The 12,464-nt window shown below is 38.9% G+C and overlaps 1 protein-coding gene across 5 annotated transcripts in view; it reads left to right on the top strand.

Moving 5' to 3' along the window:
• Window positions 1-12,464, top strand: part of LOC126263736 (probable phosphorylase b kinase regulatory subunit beta) — a 195,025-nt gene that overhangs the window by 162,960 nt on the left and 19,601 nt on the right. The window lies entirely within an intron of this gene.

Raw genomic sequence — 12,464 nt, 5'->3', positions numbered from 1 at the left:
CATGGATCCATGCCAGGGGAATAGCAAGTCTGAGTAACCACAGGAATGTTGTGTTTGATGAGGAAAGTCTGAATCAGATATGCAGCAGGCAAATTTCATAGATAATCCTCTCATGCACAATCATTGCTAAAAATTTCATGTATTGATCATATGCTCTACCCCTAACTCTTTCACAGGTTCTCACAATGTGATATGGTGATCTTCTCTGACCAGAGTCTGCACTTGTCCAGTGACACTGTCATTTTGGCTTGTTGAACATCTGCTTGGAGCCAGTCTGCTGTCCACTGACTTGGAGCAGCCTTTGAAGTGGTTGTACCTTTCCTTTATCCTTGTGTTTCTCATGGCGTCACCCCCAAAAGCCCATTGAGTCTATTGAATAGTTTCCACTTAGGCATTGTCAAGCTTTTGGCAAAATTTGATACAATATCACTGCTCAATTTGTTCCATCATTTTTCAGCTTACCGGTATCTGTCTTACTACACTTCCTCGATCACAGGCAAACTGCCAGCAAATGATGTTTTCTGATGGTGGCCAGATCATGCTGGGCACCACGTATGTGAAGGTGTATATGCCCCAGGACAACTGCAAATTCCAGGAAAAACCGGGGAATTTTTTCATCTGGGAGAAAATGTAGAAAAACCTGGGAATATTTTAGAATTCCGTGAATATTTGATTATTTTAGTTTTCAGTTAAATTTTTGTGATTTTGACTGGTAAGAACTGATACTCTGACAAAGAGTTTTGCTGTATTCTGCTCCTGCAGAATAATACTGCAGCAATAAAATATAAATGAGAGAAAAAAACCAAAATATAACTTAAGTAACAAAGGAAATGTGCCATTTACAACAACAAAACACATTGCATACACAAACGTCCGCAAACAGCAGAATGTGTGAAAGGCTTTAGAACGAAGACTATGCAGTACTTCATAATGACAAACACCTTCCAATGAGCATGACGCCACAAATATTTATGTTAGGTTCGCTTGAGCAGTTGCCAGCATGCGCAGTTGAGTCGAATATGAACAGTACCTTCTCCCGCTTCTGGCTACTTGAAATGGGGCTGTTAGATGTATCAGCAGTAGCAACAAGCTGCCAGATGCTACCCAGAAAAATTTTTCTTATGCACCCAAGCTTCTCCACGTGACCCATGTTTATGTTTCATGATTTTGCTTTTCTTCTTTGTTTAGCACTCTTATGTCAAATGAAAATAAAGCAGATTTCTGTGGCTGGGAGCTACCAAGTGAATTAAAATACATTCTCATAATCATGAAATGCTAAAATGTGTTATTAGTTTCAGTTTTTTTGTCTCATTTTATCTCCACATTTGTGGCAGTCAAGATTAATCACCTTGCAGAACAATGAAGTTATTTTTGTGTGTTATCTAAAGAAATTTGGCTTTTATTAATCTTTTCCACAGAGGCAGTCAATTTATTTGAAACAAAGTGTTTCAGCCCATACTATTGGCCAATTTCCGCTATTCACTGAATATCAAGTGCATGTTTTCATCTTCTGTCACATATGGCATTATGCCATAATAAAGAACCAAACATGAGATAATGCAGTACTGGTACACCAAGAAAGCTTAATATCGGATTGGGGCTTCCATTTGGCTAAAACAACCAACACACTTGGTTTTCTCTGAGAAAGGGAACGCAAGAAAACAAACATACTCACTTTTCTCTTAATTTTCTATGTATTTTGTTTTAAAATTTTAGGTAAATGTGAACTACTGTGATTAGGCGAATTTACCGTAGTGATTTACCTGCATCTACCTTTTTTTTATTTTCTCTTAACTTTATACAAATTTTATAATAAAATTTATATTTTTTATAATTTTTGTATTAAAAAATTGAGCTATAAATTAAAATTTGAGATAGTAGAAGGAAATTGTAGCTCATGATAACTTTTTTAAAAGTAAGCCCAGTGAATCTGGACATACAAATTCGCATTTTAAGCCAAGTTATGCCTTTTAGTATGGTTTACAAAATCCCGATGCTCTTGGAGTATCCTTTGATGTCCTTTTTCTTTTATGTCATAATGTAAGATCTCGTAATGCTATATACTTACAAATATATGGGCTTCCTGCATCATCGTAATTGGCCACATGCAGTAACGTCTGTTTTCTGATGCGCTCTGGAAACTGCTGAAACAAACTTATTTCTAACAGTTCACTGGAAAATATTGCGAATGGTGGTTTGAAAAGTATTACTTTCAAAGTAAATTTCCTTTTATGATGAATTGTGTTATGTGTGTCAGTGTAGGATCAATTTCTTAAATCACAAAGCGTTTTGACTCTCATTTAAAACTTAACACTTCGAGGACCACCCACTTAGAAGAACTTCATGTCCAGAAGACCAGACATTTGTTTCATTATATAAAATGTTACTGACACGTTTGTGTAATGTATCGTAAAGTGTAACATGCGCAAAAAGTAAATAAATAAATAAATTATATGTGAAAGCTTAGCTTTTCTTGTAGCTACACTATGTGTATTAATTTAAACCCTAATTCTTCCTGTTTGTGTATTCACACTACTTAACAGTGGTGTTGCTGTTGGCTGAATATCTGCTGTCATCAGCTGGCAAGGCCATGTGACATGAGCTGTGACTGGCTTACAAAAACATTGCAATCTCGATTTCAATGCCTCGGAAACTAACGTGCTGAGTTTGTACACGTTGCTGCATATCAAAGATCTTTCAAAAGTGCGTTTTTTTGGTTTTTTTTGTTTTTTTTTTTTGGGTGGGGGGGGGGGGGTCAGTCATTTTCTAAAGTGCCAGGAATCTTATCCATTGGGAGGATTGATAAGTTTTACCTAACACACAATTGCCGAGGATATTGTTTTTTCGCTTCACACTCTTGTGCAGGCTATAGATTGTGCCTTGTTTTTCGAAGTGTGGTAGTGCAGATATTGTGTAGTGAACACTGGGATGAGCCAACAATTTCTCTGACTCCACTGTTTATACCACACCACACCCAGTTAGTGCATTCGCATCTCAAGTGAAGGACTGATTTACATTTGAACCTGAGGCCATTTATGGTTCTCCAGCCACGTATGGACCTCACCTTTATGTGTCTATAACTCTGTGTGTTACTTAGTTCAATAAAGTAAGGAATCTTCCTACACCAGTGTTACCTGTTTCAGTGAAGTAAGGAACCCTCCTACACTGGTGACCTGACAGTAAACTTAGTCAACTTAATTTTCTATTTCAGCACACTTTTGGCGACCTACACAGTACAAATAAGGGCTTTATCCAAACAGCAACTCTGTGTGCAATGGGTCTGTCAGAGTAGGTCTCGGCTTACAAAATTGGAGCTTGTTTCATTTATCCACACAGTCATTTTCATTACTCAAACATTTGTGATATCTGTCTTCAAGCTTTAGAATTCCTGTGTTGTTGTCAGTTGCTTCAATTTGTTCACCGCTCTCTTTTCCTCGACATCATTTCCAAAATGCTTCACACCTAGGAAGTCTTGTGGAAAGAGGTCTTGCATGACTGTGTTCTTCATAGTTTTTTTTTTTAATATATATTCACATTTATTCATCCATTATTGAAAATTTCACATAACTTTCTCTCACTTCTTTTGTTCATTACAGCATCACCTTAGTCTTTTTTTAGTTGACAGAAAATTTTTGCAAGTTTCACGTATGAGCATACAAAAATCGAACAACATTGCTGACTTCATAGTTGGTGCAGTTTTGTAGCACACATTTCATTCACAATACCAATTTGTTTTGACCAGTGTTTACAGATAACTGATTTCAGTTTGTACAATGGAAATATCAATAGATTGTTACTTGCTGGGTTACCTTCATATTTTTAAACTGTCCTTACAAAAGAGTGTAAAATGTGGACCAATTACAAGACCTGTGGCAACAACAGCACTGTAATTAGAAATATTTATATTAGAGCAATTTCCCCTCTTCTACTGTCAACTGCAGGGTACACCCCCACTGCCTCATCACAGCCCCCAACACTTACACAACAGCGTTATTTCATGTGCTTCCAGTGCCGCACCCCGACCTACCGCCACCCATCTTGACACCAGAAGCACAGGTGACTCATGCTTTCAGGGGTGGCATATACACTTTCAGCTGTAAAATGAGGCCGCCCTGCCAACACCACCTTGCAACCACCTGGCAATGCTGCTGCACCCTCACCATCGCAGTCCCTCTCTGGCAGCTGCATCCTGCACCTGCCCACACCTGTGCACACAGCACCGAACACTGGCTCAGACTGTCCTGGCATGGCATCATCCACCCCATGCGCTCGTGCCCACTGTCAGGTAGGCAGCAGACAGACACTATGCCCAAAACTTGATGTGTGGCACCCACCACTGCTGCAGGGTCAGCATCCACACCATTGACAACATGATCCTCCACTGGTATCAACCTTCAACCTTCACCATTGCCACCTCACACAATACCACAGCTCCGCTCTCACGAGGAACGGGAGGTGTGGTGTGGTGGCCTTTTACCGCATAGCTGTCTTAGCAATTCTGTACACTCACAACTTGCTACGGCCGTCTGCTAAGGCAGCGAGTTTCACCCCTCATGCAGTACTTCTGTTAATCTCGCCGTATGACAGGACACTTCACCGTTATGGTTGCTGACTACCGGTGCAGAACAATAGCTGCCCCCTAGCAAGGCTTCCACTGACCAACAAATTTCACCAGTCTTTGTCCATCCCTTGTAGCATCCACTTTGGTTACTGCTCCACACCTGCGCCAAGAGGAAGTGGCCATACGTTGGTGCACATGACTCTGATGCTTTTGCGATGCTGCAAGATGCCCACATTACCATGTGTTTATGCCTGGCACTCAGTCACCGAGGATATTGTGTTTTTGTGTCAGGCTCCTGTGCAGGCTATAAATTTTGCCTTGTGTGTCTGAGTGTGGATATCATAAGTGTGGATATTGTGTGGTGAACATGGGGATGAGGCAGTGATTTCTCTGACTGCCATTTCTGCCACACCACACCCATCTAGTGCATTCGCATCTTGAAAGAGTGACTGATTTCAATTCGAACCTGAGACTATTTGTGTTACTCCAGCAACATGCAGACCTGTTCTTTCTGTGTGTGTAACTTCACGTGTTACTTACTTCAGTAAACTAAGTAACCTTCCTACACCGTGTTATCTGTTTCAATAAAGTAAGGAACCTTCCTATAATCCTAATAGCCCATGTGATGTAGTAGGCACTCTGGTCTCGTGAGTCATGCTGTAGACTGTGCACAGCAGCTCGGTGCTTGATGTGCCCAAATGTGACATTTCTTCATTGTCTGTTCATGTGCTCAGCCAGTTTAGAGGTGGTCATTGCAATGTAAGATGCTGTATAGTGAGTACATGATTGTTTGTGAACAACATTTGTGGTGTCACACGTTCATCTGTTTTCAGTGTTGTGTAGTTTATTTGGGGTGTAAATGGAATAAAAGGTAGTGGATAGGCACATACGTGAAAGTTTTACAGTTGGAATTATTGCAGAAGCACGAACCTTGAGGTGCGGACAAAGGTCTGGGGATGTTGTGTGGTTTCACAGTTATGTTACAGACATTAGGCAGTAGCAGAAAGCAGCAGTGGGTGAGATGGTCTCATTTCAGTTATTGAGACACTCACAGCCTTGGCAAAATAATGTATTGAAGAATTTGAAGTCCTGGTGGTGCTGGGTGATGAGTGGGGTATTTATGAGGTTTCTTCAGAACTGGGAGCTGTATTTGTGAGAGGAAAAGACTTTTTTTAGGGCTTTCATTAAGTAATGCAGCTCATTTTTTTCGTGGCCAATTTCAGTTGAAAAAATTGCAGAATTTATTGTGAAACATTTTGTAATATTCCTACTTCAGCCACTATAGTTTCATGAAGTTTCAATAGGTGTGGTGCTGTATGTTGCCTTGAAAATAGCATCTATAATAGAATCGGTTACAAGAAGGGAGCTGTTGTTGAGTTTTTCTGTTGGAAAGTCGGAGCATCACAGATATTCATAGGTGCTTGCAGAATGTTTATGAGGATTTGGCAGTGAAGAGAAGCATCGTGAGTCATTGGGTTAGGCATTTGTCCTCAAAGCTGGCTGATCTCCTGCTTGCTAGCCGGTTGCACACAGCTGTGACTCCTGCAACGTTGGAACATGCACACATTCTCATTTGAGCTGATTAATGGATCACAGTCAAACACCTTGCTGTACAACTGGATGTCTATGTTAGTACTGCTGACACATTCGTCCACTAGTTTGGTTACTCAAAGGTTGGTGCCCGCTGGGTTCCTCACTGTCTAACGGAAGACCATTGAGAGCAGCAGACGACCATCTGTGTGAAACTGTTTTACGAGGCTGATTGTGACATATTTTTGTCATATAGGCAATGAAATACGGGTTCATCACTTTTCTCTGGAAACAAAACAGCGGTCCAAGGAGTGGCACCACACCAGGTCTCCAAAGAAAAAGTTCAAAACCGCACGCTCAGCTAGTTAAGTCATCGCGATGGTTTTCTGGGGCTCTGAAGGTGTTATTCTGTTTGATGTCCTCCCTCGCGGTGCAACAATCAAATTCAGCATGTTTGTCACCACAAGAATGGAAACAAACTTCTTTTCCGTGACAATGCAAAGCCCCGCATAAGTCTGCACACCCCAGAGGATCTCACAAAACTTCATTGGACTGTTCTTCCTCATCTACACCATGGCCCGGATCTTGCACTTTCCAACTTTCATCTGTTTTGCGCAATGAAGGATGCACTCTGCAGGAAGCAGTTTGTGGAGGATGGGGAGGTTATTGATGTAGCAAGATGATGTCTGTGAAATTGACCAGCAGAGTGCTGTCATGCAAGCATACAGGCCTTCCCAGTAAGATGGCGTAAGGTCATCACATTGAATGGAGATTATGTTGAAAGATAGTATTTTGTACCTAAAAGAGTGGGGAATAATATGGTATTATGAATTGTGAATAAAAACAGCCTGCTTTCAGAAAAAAATGTGTTGCACTACTTATTGAATGCCACTCATATGTCACATCTGTTGTCACTTATTTATCCATATAAGGAGCAGCCATCCATTTAGCTGCAGTCCATTGTACATGTTGGTTAGCCTACTGCAAATGATCCATTAAATTATGAGCAATGAGTGTGCAAGTGCTCCATTAGATTATGAATAGTGAGTGAGACACACTGCATACATCACTTTCATTGGTCCCTCTGCACATGTTCTTCATATCGCTCTTTCAGTGTGTCTGATAGGAGGAAGACAATGGTTGTAATGGGTTCTTAGCCACATGTCGTGGAGTGAATAACAGCGAATTTTGGGCACTGATGACATATCCTGAGTCACCCCTGGCTGCACCTTCTCGAAGCCAAACCTGCAGTTGGAAACTCGTACCAAAGTTTTTGAACACTAGGAAAAGGAGCATAACTCTACTGAGTCGCAACTGTCTCCAGTTTGCAAGTGAGCCTCTGTTTTAGTTTGTGTAGTAAATTATGTCGTTCACCAAAGTTGGATATCCCAGTGTGATGTTCCTTGTCACACTGCATGTACTTCTGCTCTCTGGCATAAGTGATAAATTAAATTTATAAGGTTTTTTGTAAGCATTGAGATTCCCACTTGAATAGTTCATTTCACACTTAAGACATGCAGGTGATTCAAGGGCGAGGAATCTGACTTTCTGTGATATAGAGAGAGGATGGCCCAATTCTAAATAAAGAAACAAAGATACTAAATGACACAGACTGAGCAAAAAGTTTGTCTTGAGATCATTATTGTTATAGTATTAAGAAAGCAGTAAACTTGTTAATTTATGTAACCACTGACATTTGAATTGTTATTCAGAAGCAGTCATAGGTTTCTGATCAATTACAAGTATGTTCTTGGAGCAGTTCAGTTTCAGTTGAGTCAGTGTGAAGATGCGTTATGATCGAGTTGGGCTAGAGTTGCATCTCAAAACTGTGAGTCATGAAGATACCATGGAACTGATTCATTCATGAGTGTAGCATTTCAGGCTGCAGACAGTATTCTTGTTTGAATTTACAAGAAGTCACAAATCTAGTTCGTGAATATCATTAATGTAATTAAAATTGAAATTTTATTCACAAATTTTAATTTCAATCATTCATATGGACCCATCACCCACAACTGGCCACCTATGCCTCAGCTCCAAGGACACAAAGGAAGGAGATTAAATGAGGAGATGGCCATAACATATCCAGCATGAGCTCACAGTAAATACACAAAGACATACATTATCCACTTGATACAATACCTGATACAAGGCCACAAGGCAAGTACTACAGCAGGATACCCACAACTGACAGGCATTTGCAGTAGTTTTCTATGGGTACAGCTGTGCAGAGATAGCTCACTACAGCTGTGCTTCTCTAATACATGCTTCTGTCTTCTATGTACAGGTGACGGAAGTGAAATGCTGTGTAACTGGTTTGTGTGTAGTAGCTTTCCATTCATTCATTCAATCATTGAGTCCCATAATTTCCATCAAGAAGGCAAGCTTTCAACGTTGTGATGAGGAAATCATAGAAGCCTAATATGTATACCGTATTAACAATAAACTATTACTGTATTACTTAATTTCTAGTCATGCTTATGCTATCTAAATTTAATTGAGTGAATTAGAAAGAAAGTAGCTACTTTGAAATAAGTTGCTGCCACTTCAGTTTTACTATAAAGCATTAGTAGCTTAACATTTATTTGGTTACAATGGTGTTTTTAAAAGAAAAATGTACTTACATCTACATATTGGAGTCCTTTTTCACTACATTACTATTTGTCACAGATCCTTACATCAAACACTACTGCTTACCATTTAGCTAAGAGAACTTTTAAATCTATGATTCTTGATATTTATGTAATTTGTAGGTTGTGTGGCCATTGAATTGTTTTCTTTCAAATTAGTAGAAATTAGCAATGTCTTGCTTTATATTGGATGGGAGCTTGTAGAATATCTTCCCATCAGAGCACATGACTCCATTTTGAACTCAAGGCATGGAGGCTAGGTCTACATAAAAATTATGTTGATCTAGATCTATACTCTGTGAACTACTGCAAAGTGCATGACAGATGGTACTTCTCATTGTACCAGCATACTGAAATTAATCTAATCTTCCCTAGGGAACATTCCTAGATCATCATGTAAAGCCGGTTCTTGAAATTTTATAAAAATCCATTCTCGGGATAGTTTGCATCTGTCTTCAGGTGTCTTCCAGATGACTTTCTTGAACACCTCTGTGACATTCTTCCACAGGACAAACAAACCTCTGAATGTATGTGCTGCCCATCTCTATATATATTCAATATCGTCTGTTAATCCTGTTTGGCATGGAAAAAAGAAGGCATATTAGGCTTTTACAGCCCATTGACGATGAGGTAATTAGAGATGGAGCACAATCTCAGATTGATTCAAGGACCAGGCAAGAAATTGGCCATTCAAAGGAATCATCTCAGCATTTTCCTGGAGCAACTTAGGGAAATTGCAGAAAACCTAAATCAAATGGCCGGACACGGGGTTAAACCATTGTCCTCCTGGATGCGAGTCCAGTGTACTAACCACTGCATGTTTGGCATGCATCCCACACATTTGAGTGATTTCTGAGATGGGTTGCATGAGTTAGTAAGTAATTTCCTTTGTAGACCGATAGCATTTCTATTGTACCAATGGACTGAAGTCTGCCACCAGCAGAGCTTATGTGATAATTCCATTTCAGATCCCTACAAAGTGTTACACTCAGGTGCTGTATGAGTTCACTGATTTCAATAGTGGCTCATTCATTTTCTGAAGTGTGCAGTTTCAATTTTTCAAAAACTTAAAACAAGTTGTCAGTCTTGACACTATTTTTAAATATTATGATGATCTGACAATATTTGTACACCTTTTACTGACAGCATTTCATTATAGGTAAATGCATCATCTGCAAAAAGTTTGAAGTACTGTTAGTATTGTGTGCAATATCATTAGTATACAATATGAACAGCAAGAGTCCCAACACATTTTCCTGGACACACTGGAAGTTACTTCTGTGTCTGCCGATGACTCTGTAACCAAGATAACATGCTGTGTCTGCCAGACCAAAAAATCCTCAATCCACCCTCAAATTTTGCTTGATACCCCATATAATTACACTTTTGATAATAAGCATAAATATGGCACTCAGTCAAATGTTCTTTGAAAATCAACCCTGAGAAAAGAGTGAGTTGGGTTTCATATGATCAGTATCTTTGGAATCCGTGTTGGTTAGCCAGGATGAGGAGGTCATTCTGTTGGAGGTACCTCATTACATTTGAGCTCAGAATACACTCTAAGATTCTACAACAAATGGATGTGAGGGATACTGGACGGTAGTTCTACGGATCACTTCTGCTTCCCTTAGTGTAGATGGGTGTGACATGGACTTTCTTCTAACTATTTGGCAGCACTTTTTGTTCAATAGATCTATGGTAGGTTATAATTAAAAGAGGGGTTAACTCAACCACAAATTCGGTGTATAGTCTGACAGGGCTTCCACCAGATCCTGGAAATATATTCAACTTTAGCAATTTCAGCTATTTCTCTACATCACTGACACTAATACCTATATGATACTGTCTGGTTTATGTCTTGTATTGTCTGTATGTGACAATGTAAATAATTTTTAGTATCTGCAACAAAAACCATTCAGGAGTAAGTGCTTATAGAAGTGTAGAAGTGAGAGTAAGAATTCCTAAACATAGATCTGCAAAAAGTACTGTTCAGTACTTTGCATAATATTCTTACTGTTTAATTCTGCTGAACGGATTCTTTATTTACTTTAGGTGCACTGTCCCAGAAGACAATTCTGTACAAAAACGGGGACTGAAAATAATCAAAATAAGCAAACTTTTTTTCCCAACACAGTGAGAGATGCTTCTAAGGGCATGACATACTGAATTGAGCTTCTTGATTAGTCCATCCATGTGTTGGTACTATTTAACTTGTTATCCAAATGGACCCCAAGGAATCTTACATTTTAACTTGTTATGCAACTGGACCCCAAGGAATTTTACAGTGGATTTCATTTGATGTGTGACTATTAATGTCTACTTCTGGTGCTAACATACAATCTTTGCCAATTTGGATTTTATATACAAATCTTTGTGAAATTAAGCCTTAAAATGTTAGTTGTGAACCATTTACAGACATGTATAGCTATCACCTGAGCTGTGTGTGCTAAGCTTGAGTTTGGCCCATTGATTATTATGCTTGTGTCATCAGAAAATGTTACAGTTTTTGAACTTCCTTTTAAAGTCAGTGGAGGATCATTTATGTAAGTAAGAAACAATAGTGAGCCCAGTACTGATCCTTGAACCACTCTACGTGTTATGTTCCCTGTTGTAAATTATAAAGTCTGAACTCAACAGTTTTATTTTTGAATGGTATATTTTCTCAGGATACAACTTTTGTTCATAACTTAAATGAACTTCAAAGAGATTATATAAAAACCAGAATATTTCGGAAAATACCAAGGAATAACACTTAACAGTGAACACTAAAACATTCTTCCTTTTATGATAACACTTCTTCCAAGAGGAAAAATAAAACAAATCTGCCAAATAAATAAACAATAAGTTACTGCTTGACTTCCTGCACACCAGTCTCTGCTTGCAGCAAATTAAAGTGAACTCACTCATGTGGCTTTGTCAGAAGATCAGTCAACTGGTTCTTTCCATCCATATGTTCCAACATAATTTCATTGCTCAGAAATCTGTCACAAACATAAAAGTTTCAAATCTTGATATGTTTTGATAGATGACAATATTCAGCATTTTTTTGCCAATTTTAATACACTGTCATTGTCAATATAAAGTGTTGGAGATTGTCACAGCATTTCAACTAATTCACTTGATAAACAGTGTAATCAAATTAATTATTTTGCTCCTTCACCTACAGAAATAATTTCTGCTTTGCTTGTAGATGTAGCCACAACCTTCTGCAAGTAACCTGTCCATGATATTGTCCCACCAGAGTACTTTGCCACAATGCCAGATGTTGAATGTCTTGTTTACTTGTCTCCAGTGAAATCAACCCCACTGTAAGTTCTCAAATTTTCTTCCCTTTCATAGATAATTCTATGAATAAATGTACCTTTCAGATATTAAAATATGCATTTCACTCAATTCCAGTCCTCAGTGATTGGTTTTTCCATATCTCAAGCAGCTTTATTCACTGCAAAAGTTATGTCTGGACAAGTTGCTATCGAGGGATGTATAAGACATCCGGTTGCCTTGTGATAGGGGACAGAGGATGAAACTGCTTCATCTTGATTATTTTCTTCATATCCAGCAGAAGTTGAAATCATGTTGGATTCTGCCATTCGAAATCTTTCAAGTATTTGTTGATTGTATATATATTTGACATCATAATTGCTCCGCCTTCATTTTGCGATATTTTTATGCCAATGAAATTCTCAAGGGTCCCCATTGTTATATCAAATTCATGTTGTAAAGTGTCCAGAAAAGTTGTAATT

This window comes from Schistocerca nitens, chromosome 6, assembly GCF_023898315.1.
Source record: "Schistocerca nitens isolate TAMUIC-IGC-003100 chromosome 6, iqSchNite1.1, whole genome shotgun sequence".
NCBI classification, from domain to species: Eukaryota; Metazoa; Arthropoda; class Insecta; order Orthoptera; family Acrididae; genus Schistocerca; species Schistocerca nitens.
Note: the sequence above shows the minus strand (reverse complement) of the source record. Positions and strands in the feature narration are given on the sequence as shown.